The 24,784-nt window shown below is 46.9% G+C and overlaps 1 protein-coding gene across 1 annotated transcript in view; it reads right to left on the bottom strand.

Moving 5' to 3' along the window:
* Positions 1-24,784, bottom strand: part of shank3a (SH3 and multiple ankyrin repeat domains 3a) — a 1,085,379-nt gene that overhangs the window by 1,012,653 nt on the left and 47,942 nt on the right. The window contains exon 2 of the mRNA XM_038811689.1: positions 10,402-10,456. The gene's annotated coding sequence lies outside the window, so the exon portion shown is untranslated. The remainder of the gene's footprint in view (positions 1-10,401; positions 10,457-24,784) is intronic.

Genomic DNA, 24,784 nt, shown 5'->3' with positions numbered 1-24,784 from the left:
CTCTAGCTTTCGGAGCACTGCTCCTTCCTCCGATTCACCCAAGGAAGGAGCTGCGCTCCGAAAGCTAGTGTTTGAAACAAACCGGTTAGACTTTAACCTGGTGTTGTGAGGCTTCTTACATATACCTGTGGGCATTTAATAATTATGATGTACCAATGATGCAAGTTTCTAGACATTTCTGCATCTGTGAAAAAGCAAAATACTTCAGATGCTGGAAATGTGCAGTTATCTGTTTTTGTTTCTACAATTAGCTTAGACCAAAGCTTGAAAAGCCCAATGTAGCGGGAAGGCTTCTTTTTAACTGAGGGGAAGAGGTCCTGGTCACAATAGTCTCCTGATTACATTCCGAAGTTGGGGAGGAAAATCCCAAAATTAATTTTTCCTAGTCTTTGTGTTATTCCTGTGTCTGAATAACGCTCATAGACTTACAGTTGAAGTAGATGCTTTATTTTGAGTTTGTTCTCTCTCCAGCATTTATACTATGTTACATCTGAGCTGCCTGTCTGTGTCCTGCTCACCAGCTGCCCTTCTTGTGAAGAGTGCCCTGACTTCCTGTCTGTATTTATACATCTCCCGTGCTCCCTCTGGTGATTGCTTAGTTGTAGTGCATCTAGATTGACCCCTGATATATATACATATATATATATACACACACAGATATGCAGATCACTACATTCCCCCATTTTTCCTTTACATATTTTCTGTACAGTGTTAAAGAAAATTGTACAAAACAGTGAGATTAATTATGATATGTATATCTGTACAAGTAGTGATGATATTGGTTATTATACAAAGCCCATTCATATTTATGAGTCCAATCTTAATAAAAACAAATTATGAGTCCAAACTTTATGAATTTGTTTGGTTGAGTTTTTTTTCTGTTCTTGGCGTGGTGATATTGATATTGTAACTTCTTTGTGAATGTTGTCAGTGTTCATGTGTTTTAAGTAACAAACAAGTCATCACGAGGTGTTTGAATGGTCGAACCACTGATGTTGACTGACGTGGACTTTTTTCTGTGCTTGTGGTATTGATTTAGTGTGCCATCTGCCTTGAAAGCTGGTGTGCTTGTTTGTTCTGGAGCAAATGTGAATTTGTGAGATTTGTTGTCATGCCATGGTATGCTTGTATTCTTGTCATTGTTTTGGAGTATGCTGTTGCATTGTCCTTCATGTGCATAGTTGTGCCATGTTGTACAGGTCGTTTCATTGTTGTTTCTGTCATTTCTGTCTTTGCTGTTTTCGTTGTTGTTCTTGTTGTTGTTGTCATTCTTGTTGTTTTTGTCGTGCTTATTGTTGCTGTTGTTATCTTTGTTATGTTTCTTGTTGTTTATGTTGTTGTTCTTGCAGTTTTTGTTGTTGTGCTTGTAGTTTTTGTTGTTGTTCTTCTGTGCTTCTTGTTGTTTTTGTTCTTGCTGTTGTTGTTCTTGTTTCTGCTGTGTGTCTTGTGGTTTTTGTTGTTCTTGTTGCATTCAATGACTGTTCCATGTGGATAATTTGAGTCATTCTCCAAGTTATTGGTGTCAGTGTCCTCTATGGTATCTGCTGTTTCATTGAGTGTTTATTCTTGAGGACTGTGAGAATGATCTGATGTTGCACTGGTCTTGGTGACATCGATCATTTAGGGTGGATTTGATTTATTTTCTTTGCTTCCTTGGTGCTCCTCTTCTGGAGTCATTTCTGGTACATTTGAATCATCTTTGGTTTCTTGGTGCTCCTCTTCTGGAGTCAAAATCTTCAAGATTTAATTTTCTTGTCAGTCTTGGTGCTCCTCTTCTGGAGTCAAAATCTTCAAGATTTAATTTTCTTGTGGGTCATTTAGAGTGGATGAGGTTTCAATTGACATGGTCTCTCAGGACACATGAGTAACCCTCCTCCGATTGTTGAGTGCTTCTGTACCAATGAGCTGAGATCTGTCAGTCTCGCTGTGATCCTGCACATCCTGTATATCGATAGTGATCACATTGTCACTGTTTTCACATACAGTAGGTAGACTTACATTGCCTTCTTGTTGATTATGTGAGCTTGGTAGACTTTCATAGTCTGCTTCTGGTTGCTCAGATACCGTGGGTAGACCTTTGTGGTCTTGTTCGTGCATGGCGTTCACTATGGAGTCCTTAATTGCTTCCATTTTGGAGTCTGTCAGCGAGCTCTCTGTGGAGGCTTGCATCGCTCTCTTTGTGGAGTCTTTCATCGCTCTCTGTGTGGAGTCGTGCAGTGTTCTCTCTGTGGAATCAATCTGTGCTCTCTCAACGGAGTCAGTCAGTACTCGCTGTGTGGCGTTGTGTTCTTCTTGGGTATTTGACAGGTTGCTATCATCCAATGTATCGACAATCTGCCATTGCATCATGGTATTGGATTCATGTACCATGAGTAGCGTCGTGTGGCGCTTTGCAACCGTGTGGCTGATGCTGTGATCAGCATATCTGAATAACTCAGCCATGTCTGAGTAGTATTGTTCGATAAACAAATCATCTTTTTTTGTTTCAGATTTGTTATCGTTCTCTTCATGTTCAATGAACAAATCATCTTCTTTGGTTTTGGATTTGTCATTGCGCTCTTCACTTTGGGTGGTGCAAACTGCTTGTTCCAGGCTGCTGCGAAAGTTATTTTCAACAGCTGGTAGAAGTTCAGGCAATGTTGTGCCTTTTGAGGTTAAATTTGGTGATTTTGTGCCTTTAAAAGTCTTGTTTGTGATTTTTCGGCATTTCCCCTTCAAGTGGGCGTGGTCTGCGTCTGAAGTCATCATGACGCTTGTGACATAAAGCGTAGGAATCGACTGCGCATGCGCAGTTCGATTTTCCTTTACTGTGCCCTTCTTTATAAACTGTGCATGAGCGGCGTGTGCATGCGCAGATCCATCTCTGCACTGTGCGCCCTTTTCTTTCAATTGTGCATGCACACAGATCGATCGGCGAACGGTGTTCGAAGTTCTGCTGACTGCGCATGTGCGGCTTGTGCATGCGCAGATCGATCTGCGCCCAAAACGTCATTTTTTAACTGCGCATGCGCGTCTTGCGCATGCGCAGAACGGTCTTTGCGCGAAATGGCTGATTTCAACTGTGCATGCGCAGCTGCGGTTGCCTGCGCATGCGCAGACCCAGATTTGCGTCTTTTGTTCCCCGGGCAGTTTAAAATGTGCTCAGATGCCATTTTAACTGCTTTAGACCCGTGGAAAAGAACTTAATTGTCGTTTTTTCCAAGTTACTTTTTTCTTGCAGTCTGTACTTGTCAATCGCGATTTCCAGTGTTAAACCTTTCTGTTCTGGTATTGATTGGTTGAGTTTCGCATCACTCATTCCCTATGAAATTTGGCCTCCAAGCACTGGTGTTACAGTACTCTTCAATTTTTTTCAGTATTACTTCTAATTTGGTGTTGTCTTCACCTTTCAAGTATTTAAAGTCATTATATATTTCTCTAGCTTCATGTCCTGCGAGGAGCAGTGATATTTTCATTTCCTCTGAGGCTACCTTCAAATCATAAGCTATGATATATATGAACATAGAACATACAGTGCAGAAGGAGGCCATTCGGCCCATCGAGTCTGCACCGACCCAGTAAAGCCCTCACTTCCACCCTATCCCCGTAACCCAATAACCCCTCCACACCTTTTTTGGTCACTAAGGGCAATTTTTACCATGGCCACTCCACCTAACCTGCATGTCTTTGGACTGTGGGAGGAAACCGGAGCACCCGGAGGAAACACACGCAGACACGGGGAGAACGTGCAGACACCGCACAGACAGTGACCCAGCAGGGAATTGAACCTGGGACCCTGGCGCTGTGAAGCTACAGTACTAAACACTTGCGCTACCATGCTGCCCATATGTCGACCATTTGTTTAAAACTTTTCCAGCTATGGCTTAAATTACCGGTTGTGTTCAGCTGCGGTGGAGTTCCAACAAATTCCATTAAATCAGCGAAGTCTTCCCACGTCGAATGTCCGGTATGAGTTTTCTTGTCAGTTCGATCTGTCTTTGTTTGCATCTTGTGTCATCTTCTAGTAAGCGTTCTGATGTCTCCTGGTAGCAAGTGTTATTCCTTGTATCTGAATAAAGCTCGTAGTCTTACAGTTGAAGTAGATGCTTTATTTTGAGTTTGTTCTCTCTCCAGCGCTTATACTATATTACATCTGAGCTGCTTGTCTGTGTCCTGCTCACCAGCTGCCGTTTCTGTGACGAGTGCCCTGACTTACTGTTGGTCTGTATTTATATATCTCCCGTGCTCCCTCTAGTGATTGCTTCGTTGTAGTGCATCTACATTGACCCCTGATATATATATATACACAGATATCAGATCACTACAGTCTTTTGTCCTGTTTTAGTAATGTAGCCTCTCCCAGGGAAACCGCGGGGAAGAGGGTGGGGGCCATGGGGTATTTTGGCGGGGGGATTGAGACGGATTGAGACAGGTTTGATGGATCAAGCGGTTTTTCCCTCTCTGCCTGTTCTCGAATGAGGTCATTTTTGCTGTGATTGTTCCTTGCTCCCCCTTTCCGATGACTCATCACTGTCTAAAGAATAGATGTTGCGTAATTCACAGACCAGGCAGTCATTTTACTGAGGTGATGCGGTGAAATCTTACAAAGGGCTTCAACAGGAAGTGTCTGTTATCCTCGGGAAATTTCATCCGGCGATACACAGGAAATTCAGTGAAATGGTGGAAATCGAAAATGAAAGCAGAGTTCCAGTGTTAAGGAAGGGCGCTGTATAAACATCAGTGAGTATTTTCACCTCTGATTAAGTGTCGGCTGGGCTCAGATGGTAGCACTCTCATCTCTGAGTCACAGATTCTAAGTGTCAAGCCCCACTCCAGGACTATCTTGGCCGACCTCCATAGGGCGTGCTACGTTACTGGAGGTGCCATCGTTTTGGGTGAGATATAAGTAGAGGCCTGTCTACCCTTACAAGGGAATGTGAGAAGGCTCATCGCACGATTTGGAAGAGAGCAAGGAATCTTTGATGTCCTGGGCAACATTCCTGTCCCAACCAACGCCATCTAAAATGCAGTTATCTGACGGCACTTTTTGGGATCTTGCTCTGTAAAAGATGGCTGCCAAGATGACCTGCATAGTACCACAACACTACAATTAATGCATTGTCTATGGAGCATTGTATATGTATCTGAGGTGTTTTAAGAGTCCATGGAAATAAAAATCTGACTAAATCAGGAAGTATCATCAGAGTGGTGATGAGTACGTAAATAATAGGGGCAGGAGAAAGCCATCCTGTCCCTTGAGCCTGCTCCACCATTCTACCTCAATTCCATCTTCATGCCCTATTCCCATATCCCTTGATTCCTTTCCTTTTCAAACCATCAATTGATATATCTTGGAAACATTCAGCAATCGAACATCCACAGCTCTGGGCTAGAAAATGCAAAACATTCAGAATCTCCGACAGAAGACGTTTCTCCTCATCTCAGATGCTGTACAATCAATCCTAGGCCTGGACCCATGACATTTTTCACCTTAGGTATTTGGGGGCAGAGGAACTATCTTTCTCGCAACTGCTGTACCAAAATAGTCAAGCAGTTTGCAAAGAGCCTCAGATACAAAGAAAATCTTCCCCACTCGGCTGCAAAACATGAAGATATTCCTAAACATGATGCATCAGCAACCATTCCCGGAAAGAGGCAATCTAACACATCCGGTTAAATGTTTCCCTGGTAATGGCAAATTCCATAATCATCCACTGTACATAATGTTTGCAGACATGCTGGGGTTTGAAATTCACCTTAAGGATATCCAGAGCGGGTAATGATGAATCAGTTGCCCATTTTGGGCTCTGCCAGTATATGACTAATGTGGTCCCGTCCATGGGCTAGAATGTAATACCCATGGTGATGGCCCAATTCACTGGCTAGAAAGCCTGGTGTGACTATTTCTGAAATGCCGTAAGATTACGCTTAAATGTCTCCATCCTGTTTCTGGGGGGGGCGCTGTTCATAAACTACACGAGCTTTGCACCTGTGATTTATGACCTCATCCAGTAATGCGATGGTACCTTCATTTTTCTGTATTAAGCTACTGATTCTTCATTATTTACATAGCAGTCATTTCTTCTCTGTCGTTAATCTTGTGTCCTTTCAGTGGAATTTCCATCCGTCATTCAATACTGCATTTTTTGTAGTGAGATGTACTGTGACTGCAGTAACACCAAAACATAGACTGCAATAAGATTGGATCGTATTCTCAGGAACTTGGATCGATAAGGGATTGGAAAATACAAATTCCACCCTTTGCACTGGTTGCCCAAGATGTTAGCACAATAAGGACATGGCTGACTATCCTTTACTCCAATCTAAGCATACCTGGTATCTTTGGGCCTTACCTTTCGGTCAGGAGCTACCAATCCTTTAAGAGCAGAAGTTTTACTCACAAGAGCTGACAGCCGAACTGAGGACTGGCAGTTCTTTCGTCCCAGCAACCCACGCTGATTGGCCATTGTTAGATCGGCACTTCTACTCCATTTTCCCAACTCCCTATCCCTTGATACCCTGACCCAAGAAAAATATATTGATCTAAATCTCAAATCTCCAACTGTCTCATCTTTTTGGGACAAGATTCCCAAGTTTCGACTGCCCACCATGTGGGTAAGTGCTATCTGTTTTTTCTCTGAAACAACGTTGCTTTAATGTTACGATTATGTTGCCTTGTTCTTGATTGCGTTACTATTTGTAGAAAATGCTGGATAGGCTCTTCAGGTCTGGCAACATCTATGGAGAGAAAAGCCGGGTCGATGGGTGCTGCATTACGGCCTCACCGCGCCCGACTCAGGACACGACAAGGCCAATAAATCTCGCAAGAGGCCTCTTGTGAAATTTGCCGGCCTCATCAAGCCTTGTGAAATCTAACAGATCTGGCCAGGCGTCACGATCTGGATCTTGCCCATTGAGATCAGGAAAAATAACATCTCGGTCTCTTTTTGCACTGGCGTTCCTCGCCAAGGCCCGAAAAATAAGGAGAGTCCTGTTTAATAGCGGGGTCGCCTTTACCGCTGGCAGTGCTGGGAAAAACACAGCTCAACGCACGCGACAGGGGCAGCATGGTAGCATGGTGGTTAGCATAAATGCTTCACAGCTCCAGGATCCCAGGTTCGATTCCCGGCTGGGTCACTGTCTATGTGGAGTCTGCACGTCCTCCACGTGTGTGCGTGGGTTTCCTCCGGGTGCTCCGGTTTCCTCCCACAGTCCAAAGATGTGCGGGTTAGGTGGATTGGCCATGCTAAATTGCCCGTAGTGTCCTAAAAAGCAAGGGGGGGGGGGGTTGTTGGGTTACGGGTATAGGGTGGATACGTGGGTTTGAGTAGGGTGATCATTGCTCGGCACAACATCGAGGGCCGAAGGGCCTGTTCTGTGCTGTACTGTTCTATGTTCTATGACACAGGACTCCGTTTCATTTCCGTTAAATTGCACTCAAACTTTCCAGTCCAGATGACCTTTCTAAAGAAAATGTTAACTCGGTTTCTCTCTCCACAGATGCTGCCAGACCTGCTGAGGTTATCCATCATTTTCTGTTTCTTTTTGATTTCCAGCATCCAGAGTATTTCGCTTTTAACTCTGTCCCGCTATCTTTCCTATCAAATCTGTTGATCATTTTAAACACTTCCTTCAGACCATCCTTCAATCTCCTGTGCAAGGGAATATTAGTCAATGGTGCCATGTGTGAATGTACAGAGAAAAGAGTGCAAGCAGCCAGGAATGTATTGGAATAGTCAGGTCGAGAGGTGAGGTTTTGAGCATCAGATGAGCTGAGTTAGGGACAGATCAGATTTTGTTCCAGAGGTAGAAATAGGCGGTCTTAATAATGACGCAAATAAGTGATTAGAATCCCATCTTGGAATCAAAAATTAATAACGAGGGGACATTGATTCAAAGTAAATGGCAAAAGAATTATCGGAGAGTTGAGGACAAATTTTTATCCAGTGGGTAGAGGGGTTCTGGAATTCCTTCGCTGAAACAGTTAGAGACAGAAACATAAATCGCTTTATGAAATGTTTGGATTTTTAAAAAATTATTTAATGGAACGAGAGATTCACTGAAATGGATAGCATTCATTCATAGCACTCATCTCGAATTTCCCTTGCTGAGGGGGTGGTGAGTCACCTTCTTGAGCCATCTACTGTAGGTACATCCACTGTGCTGTTAGAGAGGCAGTTCCAGGATTTTGACCCAGCGACAGAGAAGGAATGATGAGACAATTCCAAGTCAGGATGGTGTGTAGCCTGGAGAGGAAGTTACAGGTGGTGGAGATGCAGAGGATTCGAGGTACCCTCGCACTTGAATCGCAAACGGTTAGTATGTAGGTACAGCAAGCAAATAGGAAAGCTAATAGATGTTATCATTTGTTGTGAGGAGAATTGAACACAAACGTTAGGGAGGTTATGCTTTAGATATACAGTACATTGGTGAGACCATGGGCGGGATTCTCCGGTAGCCGGCGGGCGGGCTGTACCAGAGCCAAAAAGTGGCGTGAACCTCTCCAGCGGCAGGCCGCTCGGAATGTGCGGAAAGCTCCGCACCTTCGGGGGCTATGCCGGCGCTGGAGTGATTGGCGCCGTGCCAACCGGCGGTGAAGGGCCACCGCCAGCCGGCGCAAGTTGGCGCATGGGCAGGAGCGCCAACGTGTTCCCAGAACCGCTGGTGTGATTCCTGCGCAGGGGGTTTCTTCTTCACGCTGGCCATGGTGGAGCTTTACACAGGCCGGCGCGGAGGGAAAGAGTGCCCACATGGCACAGGCCCGCCCGCAGAATCAGTGGGCCCCGATCGCGGGCCAGGCCAGCGTGAGGGCCCCCCCCCGGGGCCGGATTCCCCCCGTGACACCCCCCCCCTCCCCCCGAGGACCCGGCAGGCCGCCCTCAGAGCCAGGCCCCGCCGGTACAGACCTTGTGTAATTCACGTCGGCGGGACTGGCCGAAAGCAGGCGGCCGCTCGGCCCATCGAGGACCGGAGAATCGCCGGGGGGGGGGGGGGGGGGGGGGGGGGGGGGGCACTGCCAACGGCCCCTGACCGGCGCAGCGCAATCCCCGCCCCTGTCAAAAAAACGGTGCCGGAGAATTCGGCAGCCGGCATCGGAGCGGCGGAGCAGGATTCACGCCGCCCCCGGCGATTCTCCGACCCGGCAGGGGGTCGGAGAAACCCGCTCCACATCTGGGTACTGTACAGTATTGGTCTCCTTATTTAAGAAAGGATGTAATTGCATTGGAGGCAGTTGAGAGAAGGTTTATGAAACTACCAGGAATGGGTGGTTTGTCTTATGAGGAAAGGTTGGATAGGCTAGGCTTGTATCCGCTTGAGTTTAGAAGAGTAAGAAGCGACTTGATTGAAGCATATACCATCCTGAGGGGTCTTGACAGGGTGGATGTGGAGAGGATGTTTCCTTTTGTGGGAGAATGTATCACTTGGGGGTTATTCTTGAAAAATAAGGGGTCACCCATTTAAGATAGAGGAGAGAGAAATAAAAATCCCAGAGGATCGTGAGCCTTCCGAACTTTCTATCTGAAAAAAACAATGGAAAGAGTCTTTGAATATTTTTAAGGCTGAGCTGGATATATTCTTGATAAGCAAGAGGGTGAAAGGTTAGCGGGGGTAGGTGGTAGATGGAGGTGAGGTTACAGTCAGATCAGTCATGACCTTTTTAAATGGCGGAGCAGGTTCAGGGGGGCCGAGTGGTCGACTCTTGCTCTTAATTCGTACATTGATAGGATGGGCTAAATGGCTTCCTTCCACGCTGGACATTTGTTATGTTTCTAAGATACTGAAACTTCTCCTCATAATGTGACCCTCCACGCCCTGGCTCATTCTTGTCAATCTGCACTTCACCTATTCCAAGACCAATATATCCTTCCTGAGGTACAGGGTCCAATGCGAACGCAGGACTCCAGACGCGGTCTGACCAAAGCTCTGTAGAACAGAATCATAACTTCCTCTCCTTTATACAGCAGCTCCCTTGAGATGAAGGACCAAAATCCATCAGCCCTCTTTGATTGCAATTTGACATCAAACCATAAGACCAGCAGAATACAGCTGATTCTAATGTTTCTGACCCTGAAGTGTGATGCAATCAGAAGCAGGCAATGATAGAAAATGGACATCCTGACAATTCCTCAAATCTCTTGAATGAAGGCATTTGTTTGTCTGGTTTTTTTTTTTCAATCCCCACTTTCTGAGTGAGTTCTGTTTCTATTCCTCCCATCACCCTCCCTGGCCCGCTCAATTTCTGCCAGTGTTTTGGTTTCTTGGCTCCCTCTGGGCATCAAGCGAGATGAAGAACTGATTGCAAGTTGCAGGTCGATCAAATTCAATTATACAACCCGGAAATTCTCAGCCTTTGATTCACATCATCAGACAATTCAGCCTCAGATTCAGCAGAACAGATGGATCGTTCACCTGTGGTCTTACCTTACAAAAGAATGAGACAAGTTAAACGGCTCTTCTTGGTTCGTTGTCCTTTAGCCTAGAAATTAAAAAGATAATTGAAAGGTTAAAACATCTAAAAGAATGACAATGATAGTTGACTCTGTTGTCATTATCCCAATCAGCCATTGACCAACCATCCTTGCAAACTCCCAACCCCTCCTCAGCCTCCCTTTCCACTTCAATGTCCTTGAACATGTTGCCGCCTCTCAAAGCCATGCCCATCTTTCCTGGAACTCGCTGTTTGAATCCCTCTTGTCATGTTTCTGGCGCTATCGCAGGAATGAAACACTATCTTTCTAATCATAGCCAGAGAATTACCTGCCATGGTTTCACTGCCAGCACCTGTGTACTTTCTTCTGATGTTATCCTTGTTCTAACTTTGGTCCCCTCCTATTTCTTATTTATATGATGCCTCTCGGTGGTATCATTTGAAAACACAACATTACTCTCCAGGTGTATGTGGATCATCCCCAGTTGTCCCTCTCTCAACCCCTCCACTGTCACTAAATTATTAGACAGCTTGTCTGACATGGAGCACAGGCTGAACAGAAATTCCTTCCCATGTTCTACCCTCTGTTAATGTGAGCTTAAGCTAATCTCTACTGCTCGTATACTCATGGATCAGGTCCCATTCACCCATCACTCATGTGTTTGCGAATGGACACTGGCTCTTGGTGAAGCAATGCCTTGATTTGAAAGCTTTTCACACTTTTTTCAAATCTTTCCAGCCCTAAACCCTTCAAGGTAGCAGCTCTCCTCCAACTCTCGCCCCCTTAAGCACCCCAATTTGAATTCATAGTGAAATCATAGAATTTACAGTGCAGAAGGAGGCCATTCGGCCCATCGAGTCTGCACCGGCTCCTGGAAAGAGCACCCTACCCAAGGTTAACACCTCCACCCTATCCCCATAACCCAGTAACCCCACCCAACACTAAGGGCAATTTTTGGACACTAAGGGCAATTTATCATGTCCAATCCACCTAACTTGCACATCTTTGGACTGTGGGAGGAAACCGGAGCACCCGGAGGAAACTCACACACACACGGGGAGGATGTGCAGACTCCGCACAGACAGTGACCCAAGCCGGAATCGAACCTGGGACCCTGGAGCGGTGAAGCGATTGTGCTATCCACAATGCTACCGTGCTGAATTGCCAAACCATTGGCAGTGTTACATTCAGCTAGCTAGTTCCATAAACATTGAAATGTCCCTAAATTACTCTGCCACTATATTTCTCTTTCCTCCTTTATGATTGTCCATACCACTGGGCGGCAACAGCCGAGCGAGTAAGGGGATGGATCCAGGAGCCAGAAGCCGAGTGGGTGCGTGCGGAGGAGGCCTCCTGCATGGGGACCTCCCTCCGGGCCCTCGCCACGGCAGCACTCCCATCCCCACCCAAAAAACACTCCAGCAGCCCAGTGGTGACAGCCACCCTCCAATCCTGGAACCAACTGCGGCAGCAATTTGGCCTGAACAAAATGTCGGACAAGGCTCCCATCTGCAACAACCATAGGTTCAAACCAGCACTGACTGACGCCACCTTCAAAAGGTGGAGACAGGACGGGGGGACACTGACAGTCAGGGACCTATACACGGACGACAGGATCGCAACACTGGACGAACTGACAGAGAAATTTCAGCTAGCTGGGGGGAACAAGCCACGGTACCTGCAGCTCAAAAACTTCCTACGAAAGGAGACAAGGACGTACCCACAACCGCCACGACAGACACTACTGGAAGACCTACTGGACGCAAGTATCCTAGAGAAAGGGAACTGTAGTGACATGTATGGCCGACTGGTAGATAGGGACGACACCGTACTGGATGCAACAAGAAGGAAATGGGAGGACGACCTGGGGATGGAGATAGGGTGGGGACTCTGGAGCGAAGCACTGCATAGGGTCAACTCCACCTCCACGTGCGCAAGGCTCAGCCTGACGCAACTAAAAGTGGTACATAGAGCCCACTTAACGAGAAACCGTATGAGTAGGTTCTTCCCGGAGGTGGAGGACAGATGTGAACGGTGCCAAAGAGGCCCGGCCAACCACGCCCACATGTTCTGGTCTTGCCCCAGACTTGTGGAGTACTGGACAGCCTTCTTCGAGGCTATGTCCAAAGTGGTGGGGGTGAGGGTGGAGCCATGCCCGATAGTGGCGGTCTTCGGGGTTTCAGACCAGCCAGATCTATTCCTGGGGAGGAGGGCGGACGCCCTTGCCTTTGCCTCCCTGATCGCCCGCCGTAGAATCCTGTTTGGCTGGCGGTCAGCAGCACCGCCCAGAGCTGCAGACTGGCTGTCCGACCTCTCGGATTCTCTCCAAATGGAGAAAATCAAATTCGCCATCCGAGGGTCGGACGACGGCTTCCACAGAACGTGGGAGCCATTCATGCAATTGTTCCGGGACCTGTTTGTGGCCAACGTACAAGAGGAAGAATAGTCGGGGGAAGGTAGCCGGCGGGGAGGGGGGGGGGCTACGGGCTCGTTACGGGGGTTTGATGGCTAGCTAAGGCCCAAAACCAAACTAAATAAATGCCAATGAACATGTTGGGGAATGTAAAATATGTATGCCGGCAAAGAGGGGGAGGCCACAGTTATTACTACGAAGATGCTCACCTGTAAATATATATGTTAATTTTTGCGTGTTTTTTTTTCTCTCTCTAACAATTTGTAATTTGTTCAATATAAAACATGAAAACTGAATAAAAAACATTTATAAAAAAAAAATGATTGTCCATAAACCCTACCTCATATGATTTCTGCCCTAATAATGCCTTATATGGCTTTATAACACTCCTGCAAAAGTCTTGGTACATTTTAATGTAATCTAAGGAACTCTTCACTTTAACTGCTTATGGTCTACCACTGAGCTGTTCTTTTCCTCAGCAACCCCCTTTTTGCCTCTTCAGTAATGCTCAGAGAGGTTTCTTTAATACAAGATGCACTGTCGAAGTTCTCACTGCTGGGTCACACAGTCAAAACTTACCTTGATTTCAAAAATAAGCACTGGAAAGGATTCAAAGAAGGAGAATGAATCAAGTTCCACCATGTCCTAAATGGCTGTGCAAGAAAGCTTGACCTCATTGGCAAAACAATGATTCCCAGGATTTGTTGGCACCCATGCTGGGCCTGTGCCAGTTCCCCATGAGGCAAGGTCCGCATGCAAGCTTTGCGCTGCCTTCTCAACTGAGAGATGGCAGCATGCCACCCAGGGCAATCCACGCTGGCTGGCTGCACACTCAGCAGAGAGGCTAACAATACGCAAAGCTAGCATGTGTTCCAGCAGCGAGCTTCCAGTTCTTCAAGGCAGTCGGTCACGCTCAAAGGGAAGCTGCACTGAATGGACGGAGCTGCTGCTGACTGTCACTGCTGCAAATGGAGGAAAGGAAAATGGAGCACCAGGTCAGAGAAAGGGTCACGCCATTCACAGATGCAGCACTGGAGAGGCGCCATATTTCCTTGAGACACAAGACACCAGCAAGGAATGGTCTCGGAAGAGAATGGGACCAGGTAGCCAAGGAGATGGATGCAAGGACCTGGCAGAAGTGCCAGGAACAATTCAATGACCTCATAAGGGTGATCAAGGTCACTAAAAGCATCATCAAAGGACTCCTCATACCCATTCCATCACCAGCTTTGTACACTGATCAATATACCACACCCCGATCATTTACCCATCAAGAGTCCCTCGTACTCAAAGTTCATGCTTAACTTCAGATACTAGACATCACACACTTTTCAATGATGCCAAATTCATGCCCATACCTTGATGCCTCCACATACTTCAAGTTATGCAGCAATGAATCAACCAAATGTATGACACAATCACAAAACTTCTGTCCTCTCTCTTCCAGCATAAGGGGTGGGATTCTCCGACCCCGTGCCGGCTTGGAGAATCGCCGGTGGGCCGCGCAAATCGTGTCACTCCGCCCCGACGCAGAGCGGAGAATCAGCGCCATTGGCACCGGCGTGGTTGGTGCGGTGCCGGTCGTGGGCCGCTCTACGCGGCCGGCCCGCCGATTCTCCGGCCCGCACGGGCCGAGTGGCCGTAAGAAAAGAGCCGAGTCCCGCCGGTGCCGTTCTAACCTGCTCTGAGCTGGCGGGACCTCGGTATTGAAGGGTCGGGTGGTGGCCTGTTTTGGGGGGGGGGGGGGGGGGGGGGGGGGGAGGGGGGGGCATCTGTGGCTGGGGGCCTCCTTTCCTACCCGCCGGCCCCTGTAGTCCTGAGCCATGTTGCGCGAGGCCATGCGCATGCGCGGATCCCGCAGCGCACAGTTCGTGCCATGATCGGCAGCTGGAGCGGCGCGAACCACTCCAGCGCTGTGCTGGCCCCCTATAGGGGCCAGAATTAGTCGTGGGAGCGGCCCGTTCATGCCATTGTAAAACGCAATGGCATTTACGACGGCGTGGGCACTCTGCCACGAGATTAGAGAATCCCGCCCCAGGTGTCCCTCAATAGAAAGGAGTATGCCAACTGGATGGGGGCAGGTATGCCTGCATTCTGTAATAATCCTTCGAGATGGGATGGTGATGAGCATCACAGGACTGGCTGTAACACAGACTTTACCATCCCGCACACTTCACAGCACCAGAATGATGGGGTGTTGCATCCTTATGCTCCCTCTCAACCCTCAGCTGATCTTCACCCTGCATCTCTGGATTGATGTGCAACCTGCAAACGCTGTGACCATGGTTCTCTTGCTTTACATCTGTTCTGTAGCCCCCGTCTTGGTAACCTGAGTTACCTTGGGCACTGCTCCAGGTTCAGGCGGAGGGCTGGGAAGCGTTCTCAGAAAGGGTTTGTGGTGGGACAGAGCCTTTTGTGGAGAAACCTCCTTCCCTTCCTCACCACTGGACTTTCCCTCTCTGCAACCTCCACTCCATTTGTCGGTGGTGTTTCAGACCTATGGGCACTGCAATGTCGAACCCCTTACCTCCTGCAGACTGCAGGTGACAAAATCCTCCGCCTTCCCAAAACGGATCTGCGAGACCGCCAGCAGACTTCCAAAAGGCCAGTCGCCTCACTTCCACTGACCTTGTCCTCACAGAAGTAAGTCAAAGGCACCTCTCCTGCAGGTTGGGTCCCTTTAAATAGCGACGGGATTCCTTGTGCAGTTGAATGCATATTAAACTGAGGCTGGTCAGCAGAGGCATTCTGTGCAATTTCAGCAACGTGCATCAAATCAGACAGAATGCTTGATTGGCATCAATGTCAGATCTCACCTCCCATTATCAGCGCACACACAGCATGCCCCAGCTAGTGCCCAGCCCAGCATGGGACATGTCGCAGAATGTGCCACAAGTGGCTGGCAGTGCACCCTGTGCCATTTTCTGCCTTTGGGGCTTCTGCAGCCCTGATGCCAGGGGTGCTCCCGGGCCCCATTTCACAGCCATTATGTGCCATGGGAACCAGTACGCTAATTGTCATTGTGTGTGAGAACATTGAGGAGTAAACTGTTCCTCTGTAACTGGAGAGATCCTTCCTCGATTCTCAAAGATGTGAATTATTCAGCACATTGTCACAGAGTGCAGTCCATGTGGATTTGTTGCAGCTATTTCAAAGTGTGCCTTTTCTGTGGAGTTTTGGCTCAGTGTGTTTAAACCCAGTCACAGAACATGAGCATTTTAAAACAAACACAAGTACAATCTGAATCCCTGTATCATGCTTATTTCAACATAAGGTTGTAATTGTCATTGGCTGGAGGCTGGAGACAGAAGCAATGCAAATGTAAACAATGTTGTCTGATTGATCCAGATTTAAATTTAAATGGTCAGGTGCTCAAAATCCAGGTAATCCCCCAAACGAATGTCTAGAGAATTGAAAAGGTGCTGTTTTTGAATCTGATGTGGAGTTTTTGAATCTGACAGTGAGTTTGAAGAAACTGTCAATCTGAATCATCCGAGAGATGAGATCAAGATTGCTGCAGGATCAGAACTTTTTTTTACAAAAGAAATACATTATAATACTCAGTTTGATTCTCCATTGTATTTTCTACTTGACGTCTGTCACACGAATACTTCCTCCTTTTCATCTTTACCTCTCTCGTCATCCGGGGCGTTCTGGAGTTATTTGTCCTACCGTTCTCCTTCAAGGGGCTGTACCTTGACATTGCCTGAAATGCTGGGCTGTATTCGCCGCCTCGCGATGCCGGTAACGTGAATCGCGATCGGGCGGAGAATCGGGGGCCATGTGGAAATCGAGGTTTACATCTGACGCCATGCTCCCCCTCACGGGTGGCGATGCCGAGCAGGCAGACGCATGAAGAACCGACATTTACATGGACTTAAATGTTATTGGCGGGTTGAACACAGTATGCACCGCCCTTCAGAGATGCTCCACCCCACTTAGGCGCGGGTTGGTGCAAGTATTGACAAGCAGGAACTGGGCACAATGGCTGCAGAGGGGTGCGGGAGGATAAAAGTTTCTGAAAAACTCTCAAAAATTGTCGGGCTTGCTGGGTGTGTGGGGGTAGGGGGTGGGAGGGGGGTGGTGGTGGGGCGGGTGGTGGCTCCCTGAGCCGGGGGCAGTAGTAGGGAGTTTGGTGCCACTTCTGTGGACTCGGAGTGTCCCCCTCAGGATCGGGGTGGCCCGGCTCAGACCCCGCCATTGCTGCAGTCCGTCTTTTAAACTCACCCCTTTGGTGCTACTTACATATTCCTGGCTGCTCACACTGCTGAGTGCTGCCTGTGTCCTTTGAATGCTCAGAGGGCCTCTGGTCATCTGGGAGCCCACTCGCGCCGCGCCTCTGTGAGGTTCTCTGTTGAGTCCCTCAAGGTGGTTAAAAGCCGTCGTGCCGACAAAGAACATCAAGCTATGTATTTCAAACAAAGCTAGTTTACTGACACTACTTTAATTGATTTGCACACCTTACTAAGTAATAGCTAAGAAAATAACAGTGTTAAAGCTATGCTACAGAAATCTGTAATATCTAACTATGCTGTCTAAACACTCTCTCATACAATGAACACCTTAACTCAATCTGCCACTAACACCTTCTCCCAGAGCCACAACATATTTATATGACTGCTCTGTGGTGCCATCTCGTGTTGAGATACATGAACTACATCTTGTTAACCCTTTACACTCCCTGCACTATACATATCATTATACCCTCTGGACACCCTCATATCCCAGTTGTTTCATCAAGAGGATGAGCGTGGACAAGCTCAATCACTGGCCAACCAGGTGTTGGCACTCCTCAGAAGCGCTGCCCCACTGCAGAGGAAGCGGGGGATCAGCAGAGCTCACTCCAACCAGAGGACACCTGCACCATGGCCTTTGGAGCCCTCCCTGATTTGCTGTACTTCTCAGGCCACAGACCTGACCAGTGACACACTCCACCCCTCTGGATCACCAGCTATCTCCTCCTGAGGAGGAAGACAGTGCTAAGTGCCTCTGCCAACACCTCCCACGTGGTGTTCAGAGGGGCAGGCTTGAGCCTGTGGCCCACCCTGAGGAAGAAGATGTCCCTCCTCTCCTCACTGGCATGGAGCTGTGGGTCCACTTACACTGACCTCGGGGACAGGTCGGCTGTGAGCCACCTTCAGGGCTGCAGTGTGGTAAGAGGGACACTTAAAAACAGTTCCAGTTGTCAGGCTCTTTAGTGCTAACATTAGCCAGAGTGATTAGAACATCCGCTGGGCTGGGAATTGCTCGGACTTGGTGCCAGCAGAGCGCTGACCCTTGTGCATGTCCTGACTTGCTTACCGAAAGGCACCCCAATGGGAATGCGAATCGCTCGCAATTCAGTCCCAACACGTAGGGTGCAATTTAATGGCCGCGTTGTGTCCAGTGCCTATCCGGTGTGCCAGTTAAATAGCGAGAAATGCCAAAATTGTGATCTGCGCCTGATGCAAACCAGTTCGCTATCTAACTGACTCTCTCCCAGTGGAGGTTTCCAATCCCACTAAGACACGGCGAGAAATAAACTGAGACCAATTAAGGCCAATCACCATCTCATTAGCAAGGTGGAAACCTATTCTAAAGGCCTCCTGGGAACTCACCAGCTCCCCAACGGGAGGTCATCCGGGTTCCTATTTAAAATCAGGAAGTTAGAGCAATGGCTGCTGAGGGGACCTGAGGAGAAGAGTAGCCATTTGCATTCCTCAGCGTGCAGCCCAGCGGCACTTCAGCTGCTGCCCAAGTGCTTGGGGGTCGGGCGAAACGATTATTGGATAATGTACCTTTGCACTATTCCTATCCCAGTCTATTCTTGGATAATGTACCTTTGCACTATTCCTATCCCAGTCTATTCTTGGATAATGTACCATTGCACTATTCCTATCCCAGTCTATTCTTGGATAATGTACCTTTGCACTATTCCTATCCCAGTCTATTCTTGGATAATGTACCTTTGCACTATTCCTATCCCAGTCTATTCTTGGATAATGTACCATTGCACTATTCCTATCCCAGTCTATTCTTGAATAATGAATCCTTGCACTATTCCTGTCACAGTCTATTCTCGGATAATGACCCCCTGCACTATTCCTATCTCAGTCCATTCTTGGATAATGTCTCTGCACTATTCCTATCCCAATCTATTCTTGGGTAATGTACGTTTGCACTATTCCTATCCCAGTTTCTTCTTGGATAATAACTCTTTGCACTATTCCTATCCCAATCTATTATTGGATATCTTTTTGCACTATTCCTATCCCAGTCTATTATTGGATAATGTACGCTTGCACTCTTCCTATCCCAGTCTATTCTTGGATAATGACTCCTTGCACTATTCCTATCCCAGTCTATTCTTGGATAATGTATCTTTGCACTATTCCTATCCCAGTCTATTTTTGGATAATTGAAATCCCCCATTATATTTACTCGATAATTGTTGCACCTCTTCGTAATTTCTTTGCAAATTTGTATTTCTGTATCCCTTCCACTATTTGGTGGTCTATGTACAACACCGATTGCATCTTTTCATTCTTTACCTCTAAGAAGAAAGATTCTGTCCTTGACCCCTCTGGAATATCCTTTCTCTGCAGTACAGTAATGCCATCTTCAATCGATACTGTCACTCCCCTCAAATCTTTTCTTCCTTTCCAGTCCATTCTAAACACCTTTAACCGGGCAGTATTTAATGCCCAGTCCTGCCCTTCTTTGAACCAGGTCTCTGTTATAACAATAATACCATAATTCCATTTGTAAATATGAGGCTGCAGTTCCCCAATCTTATTAACCACACTCCATGCACTCAGATACATGCACATTAATCCTGATTTAGGCTTTTGTACTTCCCCACTTACTCTGATTATTGTCTACTGTAGTTCTATCAAACTCTCCAATTATTCTATTTACCTTGATGCTACTGTCTGATATATCTTCTTTATCAGTTAATACGCCTCCATTTCTCACTGCCAGTCTTTCTCCTCTCCTCTCTGAAGATCCACTCTAGTATCCATCCCCCTACAAATGTCATGTAAACCCACCCAACAGCACCAGCAAACCTCCCCATGAGGACATTCGTTCCAGTCCTGTTAAAGTGCAGCCCATCCTTCTTTTACAGGTCCCACCTGCCCCAGAACTGATCCCAATGCCTCAGAAATCTAAAGCCCACCCTCCTATTCCATTTCCCCAGCCATGTGTTGAACCGCTCAATCTTCCAATTCTTATGCCCGCTCGCATTTGAGACTGGAAGTAATCCTGAGATCACTGCTCTTGAAGTCCTGCTTTTTAATTCCCTTCTTAGCTCCCTAAAATCTGCTTTCAGGACCTCATTCATTTTATTACCTGTGTCATTGGTAGACCATGATCGCTGGCTGTTCACCTTTCCTGCAAAAGAATGTCCTGTAGCCACTGTACAACTTCCCTGACACTGGAATCAGGGAGGCACCATACCATCCTGGAGTAACATCTATGTCTACTTTCCTAATTACAGAGTCTCCGACCATTGTAGCACCTTCCACTCTTCCTATTCTCCTCTGTGCGGCCAAACCACCAGTGGGGCCACAGACTTGGCTCTTTCCATAGTCCTCTGAGGAACCATCTTGCTCGCCAGTATCCAAAAACTGAGAAGCGGTGGAGACTGAGAGAGCCTCAGGGAACGCCTGCACTACCTGCCTGTTTGTCTTAGATACTCTGGCAGTCACCCATTCCCTCCCTGCCTGTGAACTTCTTAGGTGCTGTGTGACCACCTCGCTAATCCTCAGCCAGTCCATTGCTGTTGTATGGGTGCTTCCTGTTTTTTCCTGTGTATTCCCTTATTGGGCAGCACGGTAGCACAAGTGGATAGCACTCTGGTTTCACAGCGCTCGGGTCCCAGGTTCGATTCCCCGCTGGGTCACTGTCTGTGTGGAGTCTGCACGTTCTCCCCGTGTCTGCGTGGGTTTCCTCCGGGTGCTCCGGTTTCCTCCCACAGTCCAAAGATGTGCAGGTTAGGTGGATTGGCCATAATAAATTGCCCTTAGTGCCCAAAAAGGTTAGGAAGGGTTATTGGGTTAAGGGGATAAGGTGGAAGTCAGGGCTCAAGTGGGTAGGTGCAGACTCGGTGGGCCGAATGACCTCCTTCTGTGCTGTATGTTCTATGTTCCCCTTTCTTTTATTTTTGTTGTTGCATTTTTGATCAATGGATGATTTGTGGACATGTGTCTTTAAGGCAGCCTGTGCCTTTAATACAAACAGAAGGATCCTGAAGGCTGTGCTGTTTTAGACTGACTGACATCAGTGATGACTCGATTTGATTTGGTTGGTAGCCAATGAATGGGCCCAAATGGCTGGGCTCTGCCCGTTAACAGGTGGTGATTAGATCTTATGCCACTAAAATGATGCAAAGACATTAGGAGCTTTCCATTTCATTTTGTCAACAGGGAGGTGCGAGTTCCAGCCAAATCCTCTCCAGAGAGCTGTTGCTAACCCTCTCCCAAAAGATCCATCTAAATCTCTCCATCAGGCCACTGTGAGGGCTGCCTCTCTCTCTCCAGCAAGACTGAGTGTCATTCTCTCGAGACTGAAAAAGCCTGAAGTCAAATCACGAGCTGAAAGTGGGCCATAAAGTGTCCATACAGAAAGATATAAGCCTGGATGTGAACCTCGAGCTGAGGGCCCAGCTTGATAAGAAATAAAGTGTCTCTCCAGAATGTCAGCTGCCAGTGAGCACTAAATTTTCCAACATGTTGGGACCCTGAATGAATGACTCTGTAAGGAAGACCATTACCAGAGTCCTTGATCACCCAGCATGCTGTGAGGAAAGCGTGCTAGGGAACCATCATTTGAAGCAAATACTCTTACATTTTTACATTCATCCTCATTGTTTTTACCCCTTCCCCCCTCTCTGTGTTTGTCTGTCTTGTGTGTGTGCGTAGAGGGTGGGACAGGCAAAGGGGGTAGTAGGTTAGCTTGTCGTTGTCCAGTTGTGTTTGCTGCATATTTCAATATCCTTCTTGTTATAAATGAACAGTAATTGTGTTTCTGCTTACCATACTGGTGACTAATTATTGGGCCGCCATGGGCCAAAGAATTTGGGAATTTGAATCAGATTTATTGGTTAATTCACTCGTGTTGTCAATCAGGGGCTGGAATTGACCATGCACTTGCTCAGGGTGGGGTAACGCATAACTAGCTTGGAAGTGGCAGCACATTTCATTGATGCCACACTTCGTGGGCAGCACGGTGGCGCAGTGGTTAGCATTGCTGCCTCACGTTGCCGAGGTCCCAGGTTCGATCCCGGCCCTGGGCCACTGTCAGTGTGGAGTTTGCACATTCTTCCCATGTTTGCGTGGATTTCGCCCCCACAACCCAAAGATGTGGATTGGCCACACTAAATTGCCCCTTAATTGGAGAAAATTAATTGTGTACTCTACATTTTAAAAATAAATAAATAAAATTTGATGCCGCACTTCAAACCATACTCCAGAAATGTTATACGGAGTGCAGCTATGAGGAATTTCCATTTCAAATTGCACATTTGTTACTTTTTTAGTTTAAGACCCTTTGGATGTTACCCACCCATTTAATCCCCTTTCACACCTAAGTCAAATACATATCCTCCCCTCTCTTTTAATCCTTTTGTATGGGCCATATATGTCATCTCATATGAAGATACAAATTCAGATGAGGAGCAGGAGCAGGCCACTCAGCCCCTCTAGCCTACTCCGCCATTCAATAAGATCATGGCTGATCTGATTGTAACCACAAACCACATTCCCATCTACCCCCTATAACCTTTCACCTCCTTGCTTAACAAGAATCCAACTACCCCGCCATAAATATATTTAAATATTTGGCATCCACCGCCTCTTGAAGAGAGTTCCAAAGACTCAAAGCGCTCTGAGAGAAAATGTTTCTCCTCATCCTGTCTTAAATGGGCAAGCACTTACTTTTCAACCATGACCCTGAGTTGTACGCTCTTCCACAAGAGGAAATGTCTTCTCACATTCACCCTTTCGAGACTCCTCAGGACCTTGGGAGGTACGGCGGCGCAGTGGTTAGCACTGCTGCTTCATGGCGCCGAGGACCTGGGTTCAATCCTGGCCCCAGGGTCACTGTCCGTGTGGAGTTTTGCACATTCTCCCCATGTCTGCATGGGTCTCACCCCCACAACTCAAAAGGATGTGCAGGGTAGGTGGATTGGCCACGCTAAATTGCACCTTAATTCGAATTAAAAATAAATAAATAGAAGACTCCTCTGGAAAATATATGTCTCAACAAAGTCACCTCTTACTCTTCTGTTTTTTAATAAATTTAGAATAGCCAATTATTTTTCCTTTTCCAATTAAGGGGCAATTTAGTGTGGCCAATCCACCTAACCTGCACATCTTTGGATTGTGGGGATGAAGCCCACCCAGACCTGGGGAGAACGTGCAAACTTCGCACGGACAGTGACCCAGGGCCAGGATTCGAACCCGGGTCCTCAGTGCCGCAGCCCAAGTGCTAACCACTGCGCCACATGCCGTCCCTGCCTCTTACTCTTCTAAACTCCAGGTACAAGCTTAGCCTGTCCAGCCTTTCCTCATAAGAGCACCTGCCCATTCCACCCAATCCTATTCCATATTTGAAGCACCCATTTAAAAACACAGTATAAGATCATAAGAAATAGAATAATAATAATCGCTTACTGTCACAAGTAGGCTTCAGTTAAGTTACTGTGAAAAGCCTTTAGTCGCCACATTCCGGCACCTGTTCCAAAGACTGTACACCAGTCTACTTAATCTGCCCTGCATCCCAGGAATCAGTCTAATAAACTTACATTCCACTCCCTTAAAGGAAAGCTTATGAAATGAAAATGAAAATCGCTTATTGTCACGAGTAGGCTTCAAATGAAGTTACTGTGAAAAGCCCCTAGTCGCCACATTCCGGCGCCTGTCCGGGGAGGTTGTTACCTGTAGTATAACAAGACCCAAACTGTACACAGTAGTCCAGTTAATGACTCATCAAGTTCACATATAACTGTCGTAAACTTTATTTATTCTTATGCTCTACTCACTTTGTAATAAAGGCTATATCATACAATCAGTATCTCTAATTGTTTACATCCCCCCAATTGCTTTATGTGATTGGTGTTGAGGTACACCCCCAGGTCCCTCTGAATGCCTACAATTCCCAGTCTATTTTTCTATTTTTTTCTACCAACATGAATAACTTCATACTTCTCCACATTATATTCCATCTGCCACATTCTTGTTCCATTAAGGGGAACAGTGGAAATGTCACAGGGCTAGCAATCCAAGGGCCTAGACTAATGTTCTGGAGACATGGGGGTCACATCCCACCATGGCAACTGCTGAAATTTTAATTAAACTAGTAAAATTTGGAATCTGAAGCTCACCTCAGTAATAATGACTATGAAACCGCCGTTGGTTGCTGTAAAATTCCACGTCGTCCATCAGTGTCCTTTTAATAAATCTGCCATCCTTACCTGGTCTGGTCTTCATGTGACTCCAGACCCACAGTAATGTGGTCGACTCTTAACTGCCCTCTAGTCTAGCAAGCCACTTAGGTCAAAGTGATATAGAATGGACAACAAATGCTGGCCTTACCTGAGATGGCCACAGTCCACAAAAGAATATTTTAAAAACCTGTCTAAGTCCTTTTGCAGCAGCCATGGCTTACTTTCCCAAATCACTTAGTATCAGCAGCAAACCTGGATAAATTGCATTTGGTCCTGTTATGGGAGAGGTGTTTTCAGAACCCCAAAATGTATCATGGAGTTCAACCAACCCCCACCTTTAATAGATTGTTGCTTTTGAAGCACACGGCTTGTTCCCCAGGTGTAGCATTACAATTATGGACACGTGGTTTTTAAAACAAAACAATGTTTATTCCATGAACTCAAATTAACCTTTTAAATAAACATTGGATCTCTTAACTCCCCTTACTTCAAAGATAATCCCGAAAATAAGACAACACTACCCAATCCTGCAAACTG

The sequence above is a fragment of the Scyliorhinus canicula genome, chromosome 11 (assembly GCF_902713615.1).
Source record: "Scyliorhinus canicula chromosome 11, sScyCan1.1, whole genome shotgun sequence".
NCBI classification, from domain to species: Eukaryota; Metazoa; Chordata; class Chondrichthyes; order Carcharhiniformes; family Scyliorhinidae; genus Scyliorhinus; species Scyliorhinus canicula.
Note: the sequence above shows the minus strand (reverse complement) of the source record. Positions and strands in the feature narration are given on the sequence as shown.